The sequence below is a fragment of the Schistocerca gregaria genome, chromosome 5, assembly GCF_023897955.1.
Source record: "Schistocerca gregaria isolate iqSchGreg1 chromosome 5, iqSchGreg1.2, whole genome shotgun sequence".
In the NCBI taxonomy this organism is placed as follows: Eukaryota; Metazoa; Arthropoda; class Insecta; order Orthoptera; family Acrididae; genus Schistocerca; species Schistocerca gregaria.
The window spans coordinates 205,965,746-205,980,410 of record NC_064924.1 but is presented as its reverse complement, the minus strand read 5'-3'; positions in this window follow the sequence as shown (position 1 = coordinate 205,980,410).

The following is a 14,665-nucleotide window of genomic DNA, read 5'->3' as shown; positions in this document are numbered from 1 at the left end:
TCTCACTAGTCACATACCGTGACACCTGTTATACTGATAATATTTAAATGGTTTTTGTTGGTTATAAATTCTCCTTACCAGAGAATTGTAAGAAACCTGAAGAGATCAATCGTAGTTCGGAATTCAAGGCCTTTGTCAATTGTTATAGTTTAACATTTCCTTAATTCGTCCACTAAGACATAAAACTGGGAAGTGTATACTTAATAGATTTGATAATCACCTCCTGTAAATTCGATAGTTAATAATTATTAGAAAGTATCAGCCTGCGTTTCAAAACACAATTCTCGCTTTACCTATCCATTTTGTACGCAACATATCGCAAAGTTGCACTAAACCTCGTGACCAGCCACAGACGCGAGTCAACTATAACGAGGCATTCAACCTTATGTAGTGGATGCAGTGCATTTGAGTAAGCTTTACTATGCATAAATCCCAGGTGTAGGCACACATTAATCATAAAAACCAAAGAGCAACCGTTACCAAGACAATCAATACTAACGAACAACATTACGCAGCATTACGAACGCATCCGAATCCCTTTACTAACACTGCTGATCAAATCACCCAATCAAATAGCATAAAATATAGTGGAACAACTTAGCAACAAAAACAAAATGACACGTCATAAGCAACACAGATGTCCTTCGGTTATTCAGAAGCTATAAATGCCATATAAGTAGTAATGACACTTCCAGCTACACAACAACAGGAAAATATGTTTGCATATTTCATAGATACTATGACAAAATTCAATAACTCCTCATATATTTTGACACAAGTTATGGTTTGCTTTGAGCAATTTATGAAGGGGCATGTTACAACTAATAGTCAATAGGCACTGCAGGATGTAGAGCCACATCTTTTGCATGCTGAACTCTAATGGCGTATACAGTAAAAAGACAAAAATTAATGAGTTCATAACCAGACAGTTGGGAGATGGAACGTCTGAAGCTTGCACGTGGTAGGGAAGCTAGAAAAGTTGAAAACGGAAATGCTAGTAGTCTAGATACAGTGGAGGTCCCCGAAAGAAAATTGAAAGAAGCCTAGAATTTCTGGTCAGAAGAAGATGGCAGGGAAGTTAGAAAATCTGAAAGGGAAATGCAAATGTTCAGTCTAGATACAGTGGGGATCACTGAAGGGAAATTGAAACACGGCAAGAATTTATGATCCGAATAGCTTAGGGTAATATCAAGAGCAACAGAAAAAAATTTATAACGGTAGTAGGATTCGTTATGAATAGGAAGGAAGGGCAGAGAGTGTGTTACTGCGAATAGTTCAGTGATAGGGTTGTTCTCATCACAATCGATACCAAACCAACACAGACAACAATACTTCGGGTATACAAGCCGACTTTGTAAACTGTCGATGAAGAGACAGAGAAGGTAAATGAGGATATCGATAGGGTAATTCAGTACGCAAATGGAGATGATAATCAAATACGAATAGGGGACTGGAATGTGGTTGTAGGAGAAGGAGTAGAAGAAAGGGTTACAGGAGAATATTGGCTAGGTATTAGGAATGAGGGATGAGAGTGACTATGTGAGTCCTGTAACAAATTTCAGTTGGAAGGACCAATAATCATTTCAAGAATCACCAGAGGAGGAGGTATATTTGGCAAAGACCGGGAGATACGGGAGATCTCAGTGGGATTACATCATGATCAAGCAAAGATTCCGAAATCAGATACGGGACTTAAGGCGTACCTATGAGCAGATACAGAGTCAGATCAAAGCATAGTAGTAATGAAGAGTAGGCTGAAGAATCAACAGGCAAAGAAGGGGAAGTAAGGAATGAAGAGATACGCAGGAAGTTCTCTAAGGCCATAGCAATAGCTCGGTCGGAAGTGCAGTTGAAAAGGAATTGACATCTCTAAAAAGGCACAGAAGTTCAAAAGAAAAACATAGGTACAAAGAAGGTAACTGCGAAAAAACCATAGATAACCGTATAAATACTTCTGTTGACAAATAAAAGAAAGAACTACAACAGGAAACTGAAAGCAACCTTCGGTGAAATCAAAAGCAACGTTGGTAACATTAAGAGTGTAAAATGAATTCCACTATTAAAGGCAGAGGAGAGAGGATATGGACGGAAGGCGTATGTTGAAAGCTTCAATGATGGTGAAGATTTGTTTAAAGTGAGAGAAGAAGAAACAGTAGTAGATTTACATGAGATGGGGGTCCAGGATTAGATTTTAAGAAAGCTTTGTAGGACTTAAGATCAAATAGGGCAGAAGGGATAGATTACTATCCATCAGAACGACTGTCCAAACTAATATGTGGAATTACACCATATGACTGACGGAAAAATATCATCACGACAATTCCAAAGATTGCAAGAGCTGACAGGAACAAGAATTATCACATAAACTGCTTAACAGTGCATGCATCAATTTTCCTGACAAGAACAATATAGAGAAGAATGGGAAAGAAAACTGAGGATGTGTTCGATCACAATAAGTTAGGGTTTATGAAAGTAAAGGCACCGGAGAGGCAGCTGTGACATCGCTGTTGTTAATGGAAGGAATCATCATCATCATCATCATCATTTAAGACTGATTATGCCTTTCAGCGTTCAGTCTGGATCATAGCCCCCTTATAAAATTCCTCCACGATCCACTATTCAGTGCTAACATTGGTGCCTCTTCTGATGTTAAACCTATTACTTCAAAATAATTCTTGACTGAATCCAGGTACCTTCTCCTTGGTCTGCCCCGACTCCTCCTACCCTCTACTGCTGAACCCATGAGTCTCTTGGGTAACCCTGCTTCTCCCATGCGTGTAACATGACCCCACCATCTAAGCCTGTTCGCCCTGACTGCTACATCTATAGAGTTCATTCCCAGTTTTTCTTTGATTTCCTCATTGTGGACACCCTCCTGCCATTGTTCCATCTACTAGTACCTGCAATCATCCTAGCTACTTTCATATCCGTAACCTCATCCTTGTGGATACGGTAACCTGAATCCACCCAGCTTTCGCTCCCATACAACAAAGTTGGTCGAAAGATTGACCGGTGCACAGATAACTTAGTCTTGGTACTGACTTCCTTCTTGCAGAAGAGAGTAGATCGTAGCTGAGCGCTCACTGCATTAGCTTTGCTACACCTCGCTTCCAGTTCTTTCACTATGTTACCATCCTATGAGAATATGCAACCTAAGTACTTGAAACCGTCCACCTGTTCTAACTTTGTTCCTCCTATTTGGCACTCACTCCGTTTATATTTCTTTCCCACTGACATTACTTTCGTTTTGGAGATGCTAATATTCATAACATAGTCCTTATATTTCTGATCTAGCTCTGAAATATTATTTTGCAGACTTTCAATCGAATCTGGCATCACAACTAAGTCATCCGCATATGCAAGACTGCTTATTTTGTGTTCACATATTTTAATCTCACCCAGCCATTCTATTGTTTTCAACATATGATCCATAAATAATATGAACAACAGTGGCGACAGGTTGCAGCCTTGTCTTACCCCTGAAACTACTCTGAACCATGAACTCAATTTACCGTCAATTCTAACTGCTGCCTGACTATCCATGTAAAGACCTTTAATTGATTGCAAAAGTTTGCCTCCTATTCAATAATCTCGTAGAACAGACAATACCTTCCTCCTAGTAACCCGGTCATATGCCTTTTCTAGATCTATAAAGCATAGATACAATTCCCTGTTCCACTCATAACAGTTCTCCATTATTTGCCGTAAGCTAAAGATCTGGTCGTGACAACCTCTAAGAGGCCTAAACCCACACTGATTTTCATCCAATTGGTCCTCAACTAATACTCGCAATTTCCTTTCAACAATACCTGAGAAGTCTTTGCCCACAACGCTGATTAAAGAGATACCTCTGTAGTTGTTACAAACTTTCCTGTTTCCATCTTTAAAGATTGGTGTGATGGATGGAAGGGTAAAGAAAAATCAACACGCGTTCATAGAATTTGTAGACCTGCAAAAAGCCTTCCATAATATCAACTGGTGCAAGGCGTTTGAAATTCTGAGGAAACCTGAAATAAGGTGCTCAAAGAGACGGGTAATATATAACATGAACAAGAGCCAATAGGGAACAATAAGAGCGGACAACCAAGAACGAAGTGTTGAGATTAATGAGGGTGTACGACAGGGATGTAATCTTTCGCATCTACTTTTCAATCTGTACATCGAATAAGCAAAGATGGAAATAAAAGAAAGGTTCAGGAACGAGTTCAATACTTAAGGTGACAGGATATCAATGATACGATTCGCTAGCCTCAGTGAAAGTGAAGAAGGATTACATGACGTGCCGAGTGGAATGAATAATCTAATGAGTACATAATATGGATTGAGAGTAAATCGAAGAAAGACAAAAGTAATGAGAAGTAGTAGAAAGGAGAACAGCGAGAAGCTTAACATCAGGATTGATGGTGACGAAGTAAATGAAGTTAAGGAATACTGCTACCCAGGCAGTAAAATACCCAATGATAGACGGAGCAAGGAGGACTTCGAAAGTAGACTAGCAATGGCAAAAAGTGCACTCTTGGTCAAGAGAAGTCCACTGGTATCAAACAAAGGCCTTAATTTTAGGCAGAAATTTCTGAGAATGTAGGTTTCGAGCGCAGCATTGTGTGGTAGTGAAGCATGAACTATGGAAAAACGTGAAAGGAAGAAAATCGAAGCATTTGAGATGTGGTATTACTGAGGAATGTTGAAAATTAGGTGGAGTGATAAGGTAAGAAATGAGGACGTTCTGCGCAGAATCTGACTGGAAAGCAATATGTGGCAAGACACTGACAAGACTAAGAGACTGGATGATAGGACATCTATTGCTACATCGCGGAATAACTTCCATGCTACTTGAGGGAGCTGTAGAGGTTAATAACTAATATAGAATAGAACAGATTCAGAAAATAACTAAGAACGTAGGTACGAAGTGCTACATTAGTATCAAGAGTTTGGCAGTGTAGAGGTATTCGTCGCGGGCCGCATCAGACCAGTCAGAAGACTGAGGACTTAAAAAATATAATAATAATAAAATACAGCTAGACGGATGGTTCACATTTTTCTTTTAGCGGGAACACATCTGAGACCAACGCAAAACCTTCAAACCTGATAACTTGATTAGCTATAGAACTGACAACTTGTCAAGTCAATAACATATTGATTCACATCTGCCTCTTCCTCACATAGATATTTGGCTTACCACTGATTGACGGACTGTTGGATATCCTCCTGAGGTATGTCAAGAAAAATTCTGAGCTGGTGGTAATGTCCGCCCATACATGGCGAGAGTTTCTATTGGCTGTCTTCGTGCTTTCCAAACCCTGCCTGGGTCAGCAAGGTCGACAGAGCTCTGCCCAATTGAGAAAGTTTGGAAAATTAGGGCAGTGCCTTCCATAGGTTCGGGATTTGGACAATTTAAGACGCCATTTGGACAGATATTATCACAATATCCAACAAGATATCAATTAGTGCCAAACCGAATTACTATACATCAATAACTTGCACATTTATTTAATTACTGCTGTACTTTTCCTTGTTTTATGTGTTCCCGAACATAAACGTTTCGTAAATTAATGTACCGAGGCTTTAATTCATATGTATGAATTCACATTCTGTTGCTGTAGTCGCTTCTCGGTCATGTGCTTCGAAACTGTTTTGGGAATTAGTTAAATTGATTTGCGCGATGTGCAAGTAATTTCCTGGAGGGAAACTCTTGGTGAACTTGAGATTTTGTGTGCCTTGTGGTAGCTACTGAGAAGCAAGTCCATTGTTTTATGAGTTATTGATTAATAAGGACAGAATGATTTTTATGTGATAAGAAATCCCATTGATATGGTATCAGGAGTTGTGGTTACTTGAGTCAGCTTCGAGGAGTTTTCATTTGGTTAAATTCGAAAAACCAAGGCCTTCCTGGAAAGTGTGAATAAAATGAGACATTCTGAAGGGTCTCCGTTGAGTATTATCTGGATATTATAAACGGTGCAATTTCCATTGTTAATTCAATTTATTTGAGTTTACTACACAAGTGAAAAAGTTTGTCGAGGAGTGATGAATGAGCAAGATGTGATGAACATGTGTGTCTTTGTTTTAATTATTTTGAGTAGAAAACTCGCTTCTTGAGAATAAAGTACACGTATTTTCCTTTGTGTTTTATCAACTGTGGCGCAGTGGTTAGCACACTGGACTCGCATTCGGGAGGACGACGGTTCAGTCCCGCGTCCGGCCGTGCTGATTTAGGTTTTCCGTGATTTCTCTCAATCACTCCAGGCAAATTCCGGGATGGTTCCTTTGAAAGGGCAAGGCCGACTTCTTTCCCCGTCCTTCCCTAATCTGATGAGACCGATGACCACGCTGTTTGGTTCTTCCCCCAAAACAATCTAATCCAATCTTTTATCAAATTGAATATATTATTTTGTTACACATTTGCTCATCATGTGTGGCCTGTGTATACAGCCCAGATTCTTTTCTATTAAAACAGACCTTCTTTCTAAATAGTAACACAGTATGGAACTTCCTGGCAGATTAAAACTGTGTGCCGGACCGAGACTCGAACTCGGGACCTTTGCCATTCGCGGGCAAGTCTCTACCACCTGAGCTACCCAAGCACGACTCACGCCACGTCGTCACAGCTTTACTTCTGCCAGTATCTACCTTCTTTCAGGAGTGCTAGTTCTGCAAGGTTCGCAGGAGAGCGTCTGTATAGTTTGGAAGGTAGTAGACGAGATACTGGCAGAAGTGAAGCTGTGACGACGGGGCGTGAGTCGTGCTTGGGTAGCTCAGTTGATAGAGCAGTTGCCCGCGAAAGGCAAAGGCTCTGAGTTCGAGTCTCGGTCCGGCACACAGTTTTAATCTGCCAGGAGCTTTCATATCAGCGCACACTCAGCTGCAGAGTGAAAATCTCATTCTAGTAGGACAGTATGTTCGGAGAGTTAGTACAAGAAGATGTGCACTAGGCGTTGCAAAAATTTTTATGACTTCGTGATCAGGACAAGATAAGTCCTCTACACGATTACTCGCTACCATAGGCATTCCACAACACTGCTTAATTTCTGCATTATGTTCTGGTATGGAATCCTCTCTGATCAAGGCCACAACCAAGTGGTAATTCATCTGATAACGCCAAAAATGTTGGTAGTGTTTAAAGCTTGGGTGGACAGAGAACTATGGAACAGATGCTACAGTTGTCTCCAGTGCAGTCAGAAACTTTATTCGTATGTGTACTTTTGGTTAAATAACAGTACACTAAATCTAAATATTCGTCAAAGACAGATGTATATTCATTACAGTCTGTTGCTTTTATAAATGAATTATTAGTCGGCGGTGTATATCAGTCCATTGCGTCTCCATATTTTCCATGAGTCACAAGTGCTTAAACTACCATTCTTATTCAGATCTGCTTTTGCGGTCAGCATCAGTCAATTTACTTCTCTATCATTCATAAGACATATGAGCATAAGAAACAAACTTCATTAGTTAACTCATTATGCTATAAGGTTTTCTCTTGGCATTCCCTATAAGAACGTTTTCTAAATTTTTAATCTTGTAATGACTCCCCTATTATTGTTTTACTGTTCCTAGATTATTCGAAATATTGTAAATGAGACTGTTATTATTGAAATACTTACTGTGTAGAATGATGTAAGGAAACGTAGGTTTTAATACGTATAGGTTATTTGTATGTCTTTATTGCTCAATAGTTGTGGTTTGTGAGAGACATTGCATTTTCTCTGTGCGTCTTGAAACTTTTTGCGTTTTCTCTTTGTATAGTTTTTGTCGCATTCCGTTACTGCTTACGGCCAATAGTTGTGAATTTTTTTGTGTAGTCCATTTACATAAGAGTGGAAAATTGTTGTGCTTGGTGTTGTGTTCAACCTCTTGGACAGAGAGATATCTAGCAGCAAACAGTTGATTACAACATTCTGAACAAATAATATCTTATTAATTACAACAAAACTTATCTTTGCTCGCCAAGCTCGGCTTTCGGCAAGTGAAAGAGAGACGGCGAGACAAATTTACGTGTACATGCTAAACCACTTCCTTCAAAAATTTCCTTCGTTCACACTATCTCAGTGTTACCACAGATGACGTGTCACTGATCTTATTTGTACTAGGATTGCCGTACACGCACGGTGCTAGTTGCTTCCACCGCCCTGAGTGGAGTGCGTAAGTTATGAATAACGTTCACTAACCTGCAGGTTTCTGTAGATCTTCTCCCTGCACAGAAACGATACATATGACGTGAATATGATTCTTGAGGCTGTAACCTGTTAGTCAGGAACTGGTACTGGGAAAATAAGTAAATTTTTAACTGGTTTGCTTTAACGGGTTACAATTACCTTTTTAGTAGAAAAGTAGGAGAAACTGCACAATTATAGTCCACTTTATGAAAAACAAGTGTAATGTTGTTGCTTTAATTTTTTCTGAAAGCGGTGCTGATGTTCAAGACCATAAAAGGGGGTTAAAAGCTGTGAGCTGTCTGGAGAAGTTAACCTTGTATTACTGTGCAAATGTTTCACCAGGTATCCAGTCTAGATTACCAAATTCTCAGCCAGACTAACATTAATTATAATCTCTTAATAGTCATACGACAACCGGTGATATATATATATATATATATATATATATATATATATATATATATATATATATATATATATATATATAAGAATTTAAATAAAAAGAAATAAATCAGTTTATATTTGGAAATTTATTTTAACACTGATCATTGAATTTTCAGCATATTAAACTCGATTCGTAACTAAACTGGTGCCTTATTTAGGATTGTGAAAATGTGAGTTTGTAATCTTATGGAACACATCAAATATGGAGCCAAGATTGGGAGACTGCATACAACACTGCATTCATAAAATAACACACGAAGAACGTTGAAACATATGCAGGAAGAAATTCACCACAACCAACCGATTCTATTTTCACCCAAAGAACTTACGTTTGTAGCGCAATCCTGTCCATCATGAAATTACCACACACTGGTATACTAAACTCATACTAACTCTCTGTGAAATCTTCCCGAAAAGAATAGCTGAGGGCTACTTTGATGATTACACCACATGTTTCACGTGGTCAGCTTGGTTTACACAAAGAGTGTGACTCCACAATAATGTTGATAGTTAAAATAAATTAGATCGAAAAGCAATTTACAAAAGAAAAACCTCGAACTGGTTACAATCGTCTTACTATTAACCTGATGGGTCAAACAGTTGTTTAAGCACGTGGAACTGGTCTCACAAAGTACTCCCACGTGGGGAGAACATAAAGAAAAGTTGCTATATTGAAAAATATTGTCAAGACGAGACGTTATAATCTCACGCACGCAAACACTGTGTGACATGAATTACATATAAACTGTGTTTTAAAGTGTAGTAGTGTGACAGATCGTTCTTGTTTATGTGTAAAAGTAACACGTTTCACCGCTCAGTCTCCTCCCAGATAGTCAGAAACACCACAGTAAATTTAGAAGAGGAATTTATGCCGTAAATGACAACAGATTTAAGAAATTTACGTGAAAGAAATCCAACAGAGACCTTTCACAAGTAATTTCCATTCTTCCAAACAATGAACTGCGTGTTGGCCTAACTGTCACCGTCTAACACAATAGTCGCCACATTACGTCTAGGTTACGTTACCACCGCGATTGCAGTGCCTCAAGCAGCCAGCAAGCGACGATCTCGAATGGGTGCTTGTACCTTTACACTGACTTGTAACATAGTTTTTACAGTTAATTCCATGACAATCGACAATAACTGAAAAATGACAGCACATTTGTGATTATTTAGTTTCCTAAAGACTCCAGTAGACGCGAAACATTGCAGTGCAGGACAATTTATTTACGATTCTTTTGTAACATACAGATATTTACTGAATAACGTCGTTTTCCTTTAATAACTAAAAGTTGCTAGTAGAAGCCAGACCTGACCTTTTACAGAAACATATCGTATACCTATCCAACAAAGCAGAAATATATTCGCTACATAGCTGTGAATGTGGGATGTAGGAAACCTCTATGGAATGTGATACCTACATTATTTAGCGCATCACATAAGCCACAACAACCGCAGCTTAACTGAGAAGCTACACAGGCTTGATACTAAACCGCCAATCGCAATAAAACTGGCTCCCAACAAAGGAGAAACCTGTTCCATAAAGTTCTAAATCCGAGTCACACGCAGCAAAAATCTTCAACATATTTGCTTCTGTAGCAAAAGTAATTATTTTTACAAAAATATTCGTATTTTAGGAAGTCGAGTGAAGTGAAAGAAAGGTCGAATCATTGGATTCAAAATTAAAAAAATCATGTGAAGGAAAGTTCCCATAACAATAACAAGAGACAACAACAGAAATACAAATTATTCATGCATGATATGTGTTTATGTTTCCCTACTCGCAACGGAGCAAGCTACAAATATAGGCTTATTCCAAAGTCTTTCTTCACGAATGAGTTATAGCTTATATCACTAAATCACTATGATTCAGCTGTATTTACTTGTGTTTCATGTTACTTCATGTCTCTGGTACTTATTAACGCATGGAAAGCAAAAATATAATAACTGTAGCGTTAGTCAAGAAGCAAATGATTAAAAGCAAACATTATCCTTACGACGTATGTGGCTGCTTTCTCACTGCTAGGAGCGTTCCGCTGTCTCCATCTGTGAAACGGTAACAACTTCGCACCAGAGAGTGTCGTGACTGTATTTATTAGACAGTGGTAATTACTGTCAAATTAGTACTCAATTACATGTCTGACAGAGACAGAGGTTGCTAATTAAGTTCTCAACCAAGACAAACCGCGGAAAACAAAATATCTCTCCTTCGAGACTACTGATCAAGCCACTACATTTACAAGCCAGATATTTCTCATGAAGTCTTCACTGAAGCCGACCGCGGCAGACAACATGTGTCCTGCGAGACTTCCGAGCCAGCTCTGGTGTTACAGCAGAACAACACACAAGAAAAACATGTTTTGCATCACCCTGGTTCCAAGAGTTTCGGAACCTTTATAGAGAATTAGAATAGAGATCAAGATAAACATCATTTCCGCCCTTTTTGTTACCATGAAAACCACACATTGCATGTTGTAGTACCATACAGCGAGACCTTCAGAGGTGGTGGTCCAGACTACTATATGCACCGGTATCCCTAATACCCAGTAGCACGTCCTCTTGCATTGATGCATGCCAGTATTCGTCGTGGCATACTACCCACAAGTTCATCAAGCCACTGTTGGTTATGATTGTCCCACTCGTCAACGGCGATTCTGCGTAGGTCCCTCAGAAAGGTTGGTGGTTCACGTCGTCCATCAACAGCCCTTTTACATCCATCCAAGGCATGTTCGATAGATTTCATGTCGGGAGAACATGCTGGCCTGCCTAGTCGAGTGATGTCGATATCCTGCAGGAAGTTCATCTGAGCACTATAGGACTTAACTTCTGAGATCATCAGTCTCCTGGAACTTAGAATTACTTGAACCTAACTAAACTAAGGAGGCCACACACATCCATGCCCGAGGCAGGATTCGAACCTGAAACCGAAGCGGTCACGCGGTTCCAGACTGTGGCACCTAGATCCGCTCGGCTACTCCGGCCGGCTGTCATTCACAAGATGCAATCGGCGCTGACTTCGGTCGCGCAGCTTGAGGCTGTTGCCAATGGGCACCACTGTGGGGAGCCGGACTCGGGTATCACGGGGATGTCAACCTCGTCCCGTCTGTCCCCAGATCGGTCTGCCGCTGTGGTTGCCCCGGTTGCTACCCGCAGTGGGGCTGAGCCCTAGCCTGTGGTTGATTGGGAGATCGTTCCAAGGCGTGGCAGGCAGCGAAAGGCGTCCGCGGAGGCTGATCAGAAAGCCTCCCCGGTGCGTCTGACAAACCGGTTTCAGGCACAGTCTCTGGCTGAGCCAGATGCAGCTGCCTGCCCTGTTTCAGAGGATCATTATCAGCCTTCAAGGTCCGGGCAATCGCAGAGAGTGGGCTTACTGGTAGTTGGGAGCTCCAATGTTAGGCGCGTAATGGGGCCCCTTAGGGATACGGCGGCTAAGGAGGGGAAGAAATCCAGTGTGCACTCCGTGTGCATTCCGGGAGGAGTCATTCCTGATGTGGAAAGGGTCCTTCCGAATGCTATGAAGAGCACAGGGTGCAGCCAGCTGCAGGTGGTGGCACATGTCGGCACTAATGACGTGTGTCGCTTTGGATCTGAGGAAATTCTCTCTGGATTCCAGCGGCTATCTGATTTGGTGAAGGCTGCCGGTCTTGCTTACGAGATGAAGGCAGAGCTCACCATCTGCAGCATCGTTGACAGAACGGACTGTGGACCTTTGGTGCAGAGCCGGGTGGAGGGTCTGAATCAGAGGCTCAGACGGTTTTGCGACCGTATTGGCTGCAGCTACACGGGTAGCGGAGGCTGTGTGGCGTGGACTGGGCGGTTTTTTTAGGTTAGAAGGCCTCGGGAAAGTGCGGGATGGGCTGCAATGTCAAAGGGTGCTTGACAATTACAGGACGTGCTTGGATCAAGGAACAGTCGGAATTTTAGTTGTAAATTGTTGTAGTTGCGCTGGAAAAATCCCTGAGCTTCAAGCGCTAATAGAAAGCACAGAAGCTGCTATCGTTATAGGTACAGAAAGCTGGCTAAAGCCTGAAATAAGTTCTGCAGAAATTTTTGCGAAGTCTCAGACGGTGTTCAGGAAAGATAGATTAGGCAGAATTGGTGGTGGAGTGTTTGTGTCTGTCAGTAGTGGTTTATCTTGTAGTGAAGTGGAAGTAGATACTCCGTGCGAATTGGTGTGGGTGGAGGTTATACTTAACAGCCGAATTAAGTTAATAATTGGCTCTTTCTACCGACCCCCAGACTCCGATGATACAGTTGCGGAACACTTCAGAGAAAGTTTGAGTCTCGTAACAAATAAATACCCCACTCATACGGTTATAGTTGCTGGGGACTTCAACCTACCCTCGGTATGTTGGCAAAAATACTTGTTCAAAACCGGTGGTAGGCAGAAAACGTCTTCCGAGATTGTCCTAAATGCATTCTCCGAAAATTATTTCGAGCAGTTAGTCCACGAACCCACGCGAATTGTAAATGGTTGCGAAAACACACTTGACCTCTTGGCCACAAACAATCCAGAGCTGATAGAGAGCATCATGACTGATACAGGAATTAGTGATCACAAGGTCATTGTAGCTAGGCTCAATACCATTTCTTCCAAATCCATCACAAACAAACGCAAAATAATTTTATTTAAAAAAGCGGATAAAGTGCCACTAGAAGCCTTCCTAAAAGACAATTTCCATTCCTTCCGAACTGACTATGCGAATGTAGACGAGATGTGGCTCAAATTCAAAGATATAGTAGCAACAGCAATTGAGATATTCATACCTCATAAATTGGTAAGAGATGGATCGGATCCCCCGTGGTACACAAAAAAGGTCCGAACGCTGTTGCAGAGGCAACGGAAAAAGCATGCGAAGTTCAGAAGAACGCGAAATCCAGAAGATGGGCTAAAATTTACAGACGCGCGAAATTTGGCACGTACTTCGATGCGAGATGCCTTTAATAGGTTCCACAACGAAACATTGTCTCGAAATTTGGTAGAAAATCCGAAGAAATTCTGGTCGTATGTAAAGTACACAAGCGGCAAGACGCAGTCAATACCTTCGCTGCGCAGTGCCGATGGTACTGTTATCGACGACTGTGCCGCTAAAGCGGAGTTATTGAACGCAGTTTTCCGAAATTCCTTCACCAGGGAAGACGAATGGAATATTCCAGAATTTGAAACACGAACATCTGCTAGCATGAGTTTCTTAGAAGTAGATACCTTAGGGGTTGCGAAGCATCTCAAATCGCTTGATACGGGCAAGTCTTCAGGTCCAGATTGTATACCGATTAGGTTCCTTTCAGATTACGCTGATACTATAGCTCCCTACTTAGCACTCATATACAACCGCTCGCTCACCGATAGATCTGTACCTACAGATTGGAAAATTGCGCAGGTCGCACCAGTGTTCAAGAAGGGTAGTAGGAGTAATCCATTTAACTACAGACCTATATCATTGACGTCGGTTTGCAGTAGGGTTTTGGAGCATATACTGTATTCAAACATTATGAATCACCTCGAAGGGAACGATCTATTGACACGTAATCAGCATGGCTTCAGAAAACATCGCTCTTGTGCAACGCAGCTAGCTCTTTATTCACACGAAGTAATGACCGCTATCGACAGGGGATCTGAAGTTGATTCCGTATTTCTAGATTTCCGGAAAGCTTTTGACACCGTTCCTCACAAGCGACTTCTAATCAAGCTGTGGAGCTATGGGGTATCGTCTCAGTTGTGCGACTGGATTCGTGATTTCCTGTCAGGAAGGTCGCAGTTGGTAGTAATAGACGGCAAATCATCGAGTAAAACTGAAGTGATATCAGGTGTTCCCCAGGGAAGCGTCCTGGGACCTCTACTGTTCCTGATCTATATAAATGACCTGGGTGACAATCTGAGCAGTTCTCTTAGACTGTTCGCAGATGATGCTGTAATTTACCGTCTAGTAAGGTCATCCGAAGACCAGTATCAGGTGCAAAGCGATTTAGAAAAGATTGCTGTATGGTGTGTCAGGTGGCAGTTGACGCTAAATAACGAAAAGTGTGAGGTGATCCACATGAGTTCCAAAAGAAATCCACTGGAA